General features: G+C 30.4%; 1 long non-coding RNA gene across 1 annotated transcript; it reads right to left on the bottom strand.

Annotated features, from left to right (window-relative positions):
* Positions 1 to 801: 801 nt before the first annotated feature.
* Positions 802 to 1,538, bottom strand: LOC111642330. Its single transcript, XR_002759539.1, has 4 exons — positions 1,463 to 1,538; positions 1,340 to 1,394; positions 1,090 to 1,257; positions 802 to 1,018 (listed from the first exon to the last, which is right to left on the bottom strand). It is a non-coding gene; the product is annotated as an uncharacterized LOC111642330 (long non-coding RNA).
* Positions 1,539 to 7,761: the final 6,223 nt, after the last annotated feature.

Genomic DNA, 7,761 nt, shown 5'->3' with positions numbered 1-7,761 from the left:
TTTATTTTGGTGGAAGTTGTAAAAAGAAAACAAAGTAATTGCACCTGCTACAGAAAAATGCAATGAAGTAAGAAACATTATTAATTGAGAGTTTTCGTAGTAATGTATTACTGAAAATAATAAATAATAGATGTTATATATCGAACCCATTGTAAAAACAAAACTACTGTGAATAGTGAATTTCTTGTGATTAAATTTCATTCCCCAAACAGCCATAACTGTCATCAAAGGAATCCAGTTTTTTAACTTTTCAGGGTGTTCATCTTCGGAATACGGACGTATTTGTAGATTTCTCACTTTTGACTTCGGCATTTTCGATTGAAGTATTTCAAATTCCGTCAAGTACCTGTGAATAAGAATACAGAATATTATTTTTAAAGAAAACAAAAGGAGACAACCAGCAACGTGATGCGTAACTTTCCCAACGAAAAGTTTAAGAACATTTGCGTGTTGATCCATCTGTTACGAGATTTTATTTAAAAAAATAACTTTTATATTATTAATAACTAGCAGATGAGCCTGGCGTTGCTCGGGCAAAAAATGTCAACAGCAAAAATTAAGATTATCAGATTATTCTGTAATCTTAACCATTGCACTATATTATATTATAGTATTTGATGTACAAAGGTTATCTTACGTAAGAGTTTAACATACCGAGTGCCCAATGTAAGANTATTTAAAAATTTTACATATGTTGAAATTTGAAATAATATAATACAGTACAATACAATTTTTGTGTTATTTGATGATAAAATTTTCTTGCTGTAGAACAATTTTTTTTTTCATCACTCCTTTCCGTTAATTTTCTTTCGCTTTACCAATGTTAAAATTTGGTACTATAACTTAATACTCTGTGCTAAATTGCAACTCCTGACATGTACTTCTTCATGCCTGTAAGCTGGCAAGTCACGGTTTTATAAACAAGACATAGTCTTATCAATAAAGTACTTGGATTTATAATATAAAAACAGTCGTCTTCGGAGTTAATATCTGCGAGTTTCTTTTCCGGTTCTTTAGTCTACAAAATCACAGAATTTATTACATACGCAATTTGTTCATCGAGAAAAGACAGAAAGAATGAAAACTTACCTCCGAATCAGAAATCTCGACAGAAATGCAGCAACACAACAAGAATTTATAGAATAAATTTCTTAAATATCCGATAGACCTTCCTCCTATTTTCGCATTATTTGCTCGCGACCGTCACTCGCCTATGTTCGAGGAGTCGCATTTCGTCGCAGGCAAATTTCTGTCATTCTGCAAAAGATCAAAATTAAAAGTATCGATTATCCCAGTAAAGGATCATTTTGAATTTCTTAGAGAAAAATCAATGGTCTACCTGAAGTGGGTAAACTTTGTTTTGCCGAACATTTGGTTTGGCAACTCTTCTATTACTAGAAAGAAATTCTCGTTCAATATTAAACAAATCTTATGAATTTACATAATTATGCGTTCAATTCACCTCTTCGTCTTCATCTTACAGTCGAATTTCGCAAAAGAACTTTCCGAGCGCAGCTAAGCATTCCAATCAACAATCGCCACAATTGGAAAACAATAAATTAGAAACTTTTGTTGAAAAATTCATTATAATGACGTCCTAGGATGCTATATTAATATTAAATGCTTTCAATATTAAGAATTTAAAATGTTAATTTGTGTGTTGTTTACAAATTTCGAGGTAAAAAGAATAGGTGAAGATGTCTCCTAGCAAATTGCTGCGGTTAAAATCGATACAAATACTTTAACACTGTTGCTATTGAAGTACATAAGTAGTGTCTTAGCAAAGATAAAAAATGCAACAGTTTCTTGTAAAACGGTGTTTTGAAACAAATGCGAATACTGGTGAAGAATATGATATCTTTTGCACAGATCGACCGGTGCAATATAGTTAATTACGTTACTCTTACCGTACATAAAAATATACATAAAAGCTTCCTATTTCTGTGGACACTTTTATTACAAAGAGTACGGAACGAAGAGTAGGAATTTAGCATATATTTTCTTTGCCTTTCCGCTGTACATCATATTTTTTTTCTTTGACAATAGCGTCGTTCAATGAATGACAATAGCGTCATACATCTAGCACCTTCCATAGGAAAGTTTTGAATTGAATTTACTTTCGGTTTGCATCAGACAGTCTTGTATAAAAAACACCATTCTTGTAGGTACTAGGGGGATCGAGAACCGTGTCAAAATAAAATACAAAGTGGCGAGATTTGCGCACGCGTTGCTGGTTGAGAAGTTCAAAATGCAAACGTTGCTACATCGAATTTTGACAAACGAATCTTTGAAGAAACTCATTTTTCTCTCTCGTGTCAATCCCGAAATGTCTCTGGTCGCCACGTGCTGACCTGGACCGGGTGACCGGAAATATCTCGTTTCATCACGGGAACGTTTCTGAAAGTAGATGTCCTTAGTCGTTATAATTTTATTTTAAAACTAACCTCCGAAGTATAGTTTGTTTTCTTTTTACACCTATTAAATATAGATGTAAAAAGAAAATTTATTAATATACATATTGCTTGTGAAAATAAGAAAAAATAATTTCGGACGTTGCAACAATATTTAAATAACTTTTATGTTTCTGTTTCCAAATGCTTTGAATTAGCCAGGATTATTTTTTATCAAAAACAGGAAATTTCCGTTAGGAATCGACAAAAATTCAAATACGCAACGGAAACAAATTTCGAAATTAAATAGGTTAATTTTACCGAAAATGCCTCATGGTCGTGGCTGGCGAAGTTTGAACGATCGCGCTCAAAATCAGCGATGCCATAGAAAATTGGAGAATGAGAACGAAACCCGCCGTGAAAGTCAAAGTGATCCCGCTTAGTAGTGATTCTCTTACACATAGTTTTGCCCTAAATATCGCTTTGCCATTTTACTTATTTATAGGTTGGTGAAATCCGAAGAGAAATGATTATTTGGAATTCTTTTTCTGCCCATCGAACTATTGTCGAATTGATTGTATACATTGTAAATTTTTTTTCTCTTTTCACCTCAGTTATTTATCATAATTTCTGTTCTGTGACGTATGAAGTTTTCGGCAATACCCTTCTTGTATATTCGTGTGTTCAATTATACTAGCACTATGACGGCTTTTCCTTTCTTGCAAGACTTATTCTACCATCAGTCAAAAAGAGAGCAACAGGAAATTGCGACGATAAATGGATGATGTCTATTAATTAACAGGTATTTGCTAAGACATTAATAAAGATGGAAATGATTTATAAAATCAAAAATGCTAAACATAAATGTAAAAAAAGTGTTATGAAAAAAGAAGATTTAAGAAGAAAAAAACAACATGATTTTAGAGCCAAGAGAAAAGATAAAGCTCTACAAATAAAATAACGCTAATTAGAAAGAGAATTACTACAAGAAAGAATAAAAAGGCGTTAAGAAATTGTAAATTTTATTGTGAATTTTTAAAATTAATCCTTTGAATAACATATGCCAATGAATTTTATTTATACATGTTTCCATATTTACGGCATATAAATCTTTAATGAATGTTCAATGTACGCGGCATCGTTGCATACATCAACATACTTTCCGCATTTGAGACTTCTTCATAACCCTTTATTGCCTGACGGGACTTTCTAGTCTCACTATCTTTGAAATTCTTTATTTCATTGTGTATAAATTATAGCCTACTAGGCCTTACATTTTTTTATTGTATAAAGTGTTCTTTTTCTCTTTTATAGGGTACTAACTTACAAATTGTTTTAGTTTCGTTGAAAAAAGATTCACATCGTGTGTTGTTTGAATGGTAGTAGCTTATATTGCTTTTTTGTTGCCAAATTCTACTTATGGTTTATAAGTTAATTGTCTTTGTATATTTTAGTATATATTCTAGATATGTGTAGTTTGATTTCAATGTATTATGTTTTCAGAATTAATAATATGCAAGCTGTATGAGATCAAAATATGTTTGGGACTTACAAGTCCCATCAGGCGTGAGAGAATCTTGTTTGTAAATGTTAGAAATTTGTATTTTCTACATTGTCCTTTATAGATTTATTAATTTGTTTAACATTTTAATAGTTAATATGAATTGAAGACTTATATATGAATAAATAGATAGTCTTTTATCAAAAGAATTTCCTTCTGATGATAAAATATACAAAATTTTTATCAAAAAAATAAATTTCAGTCCATAAAGTGTTAAGGCAGATAAAGCTTCGTTTTTTCTTTTGTGGTTCTTTTCTAGTAGAACAGCGTATTAGAGCTAATTTGTCCTTCCTACAACATTCTGATTTTGTATTTTATCATAAAATTTAACTCTTCACGTATAATTGTTTAATGATCAGCATTCCGTGATGGCTCTAAAAATGGGAATACAGTAAAGAAAACACTAAACTTCGTAACTTGTGCCGTTGTGTTTCAAATGGCTTTCAATAAGAAGTCCAAAAATACAGTAGTTGGATTTGTGTTAGGTAAGATATAGCAGAGTAGATTTTCCTCTTTGAAATCTGATCTTCGAACTGAACTAAAAACATTACTTATTATTATTCTTTATGCTGGTGTTTTTCACAAAATAGCAGAATTATCAAAGACGGTACACTTGTTTAAGATATTGATATTCAGCCTAAAGAACTTCATGGAGTGATGTTCAAAGAGGAATATTTCTTAAGAATACGATAATATAAATTTTCGAGGAATGAAGAATGAGTAGTTATTCATTTTTTTTTTCTTTGAAATTTCTGTGTAATTACAATATATATAAATTATTTTATTAACTGATAAGACTAACACATATTTACAAAGTACGTGTCGTTGGTTTGTCCGACTGTCTTTTCTTAATCTCGAGAACGGAATTAAAAAAAATAAAATCGAAGATCACACCTGCAATGAATTGGGGCACGAAACCTCGATACAAGACCGTCTGACGCAAACTGATGTAATTTTAATTTAAAACATTCCTAATGGAAGGTGTTAGATGTATTGTCATTCATCGAACAACGCTATTGTCAAAGAAAAAAATATGATGTACAGTGGAAAGGCAAAGAAAATATGTGCTAAATTTTTACTCTTCGTTCCGCACTCTTTGTTCTAAAAGTGTCCGCAGAAATAGGAAAGCTTTTATGTATATTTTTATGTACGGTAAGAGTAACGTGATTAACTTTATTGCACCGGTCGATCTGTGCGAAAGATATCATATTCTTCACCAGTATTCGCATTTGTTTCAAAACACCATTTTACAAGAAACTGATGAATTTGTAAAATTTGCTAAAATACTACTTATGTATTTCAATAGCAACAGTGTTAAAGTATTTGTATCGACTTTAACCGCAGCTATTTTGTTAGGAGACTTCTTCACCTATTCTTTTTATTTCGAAATTTGTAAACAAAACACAGATTAACATTTTAAATTCTTAATATTGAAAGCATATAATATTAATATAGCATTTTAGGACGTCATTATAATGAATTTTTCAACAAAAGTTTCTAATTTATTGTTTTCCAATTGTCGCGATTGTTGATTGGAACCCTTAAGTGCACTCACGAAGTTCTTTTGCGAAATTCGACTGATAAGATAAAGACGAAGATGTAAATTGAATGGATAATTATGTTAATTTATAAGATATTTTGTTTAATATTAAACGAGAATTTCTTTCTAGTAATGGAAGAGTTGCCAAACCGAATGTTTGGCAAAACAAAGTTTACCCACTTCAGGTAGACCATTGATTTTTTCTCTAAGAAATTCAAAATGATGTTTTACTGGGATAATCGATGATTTAAATTTTGATCTTTTGCAGAATGACAGAAATTTGCCTGCGACGAAATGCGACTCCTCGAAGACGACTGTTTTTATATTATAAATCCAAGTACTTTATTGACAAGACTATGCCTCCTTTATAAAATCGTTTATGAAATCGCCAGCTTAAAGAAGTACATGTCAGGAGTTGCAATTTAGCACAGAGTATTAAGTTAAAGTGACCAGATTTTAACATTGGTAAAGCGAGACAAAATTAACAGAGGGAAGTGGTTGTATTGATGAAAAAATTTTTATACAGCAACAAAATTTTATCATCAAAGAACGCAAAAATTGTATTGTACTATAGTATATTATTCTAAATTTCAACATATGTAAAATTTTTAAATATAATAAATATACATACTATTATAGATTATTAAAAATTCTTTATTCTTTCGCATATTTCTCATTTGAATGAATTTTTCTTAGTAAATTGCTGTCGTTGTTTAAAATGTCATAAAACTTTTCGCAAGAATTTGTTAAATTATATTTCACATATAATATGGTTTTCAAAGTCTCAACATTTAATTGTGATTTATCAGATGTTTACCGTTTATTTACGGTGGAAAAAACGCGTTCACTCTCTTATTTTTTCCCGGTAAAACAGTGTTTCTTCCACAATTTATAATGCATTATTGTATGGAACATTGTTTGTAAATGATGAAATATTTCTAACGGTGAGTTTTCTGCTGAGATTTTTTCTGATTCCCAATATTTAACCTTTTCCTTATCTATATATATTTATAATAATGATTCTTTGTTAAAAAGATCGTTTTCGAAACGATTATCATCTGGAAAATGTTGATTAATGTGATCGAATGATTTTTGTACATCTTTCCAATTAAGTTTTTATTTTAAAATAACTCAATAAAAATGTTCAATGACATTGTAATGAACCGTCCACTCTTTTAAATAATCTTAGCGGTTACTATAGAACTTTTTGACGTGATTCATGAAATCTGCGGGAAAGAAGAAAAACCAGGCAAAAAAGTAACGAACATGTTACTGAGGTAGAAACCCGCGACAACCTTCTATTAAATGGTTATAATTTACTCCAGCACTGGTGGGTATTACGTTATTTCAACCATATATATACAAAAACAAACCTATAGTTCAGTCTTATAACCCTTTTATTAATTTTCGTAATACAACAAATTATTGTATGAGAAAAAAAAGAGCTTCTGATTCAAAATAAACCACACATAATTAAAATTATACGATATTTACAAAGAATAATTTTACATTAATACATTCGACAAATGTCATAATATTAACAAATCGCTATCTTAAATAATTGTACAGTACATACTACAAATTTAAATACACGGAATGTGGCAAAGTTACTATACGTTTGGAAACTGCATCGAATTTATGTAATATATTCAATATTTTCATAATTATATCGTGTATTAATACATATTGTATGTCGAGTCGTTCTTCCTACTTACGCTGCAGACATGAGCACAATGCTATGATGTGATGACATAAGTGTTTTTAGCAACCTTATAAAGAAATTGAAATGACGTTTACATGTAATTTAAGAGCTTGACCATATAAGTGCAATCTGAAATGTTTCCTGCTATTATTGATTAAGAATAAGAGTATAAGTCAAAGCTACGCTAATGATTGTAAGCACTAAGCTTGAATTAATTGTAAACATATTCCAAGCAATAAAGGTTGGTAAATCTTGCAAACATTTTACAGAGAATATAAATGCCTGTAATTTATCATTTTGTTCTTCAGTCGAGAGTGATCGACTGTAGACTTCTCTGCCTATTATTCTTGCTGCTTCTGTTATTCTAGTAGAAGACAAGCAAATATCAGCAAATAAAACAAATGGAAAAATAGAAAGAGATAAAAATGTTATGATATCTACTAAAGTATAGGAAGCAAAATTTGTAAAGAAATAATTGGAATTGAAGATAATGTTACCCGCTGTGACGGCCGTCCACAAAAGTAACGAAAAAGAATATAATTCTTCTACTTTGCGTGTCAAAGTCACT

Source organism: Centruroides sculpturatus, unplaced genomic scaffold (genome assembly GCF_000671375.1).
Source record: "Centruroides sculpturatus isolate CEXI.00-Female unplaced genomic scaffold, Cexi_2.0 scaffold1669, whole genome shotgun sequence".
NCBI classification, from domain to species: Eukaryota; Metazoa; Arthropoda; class Arachnida; order Scorpiones; family Buthidae; genus Centruroides; species Centruroides sculpturatus.
Note: the sequence above shows the minus strand (reverse complement) of the source record. Positions and strands in the feature narration are given on the sequence as shown.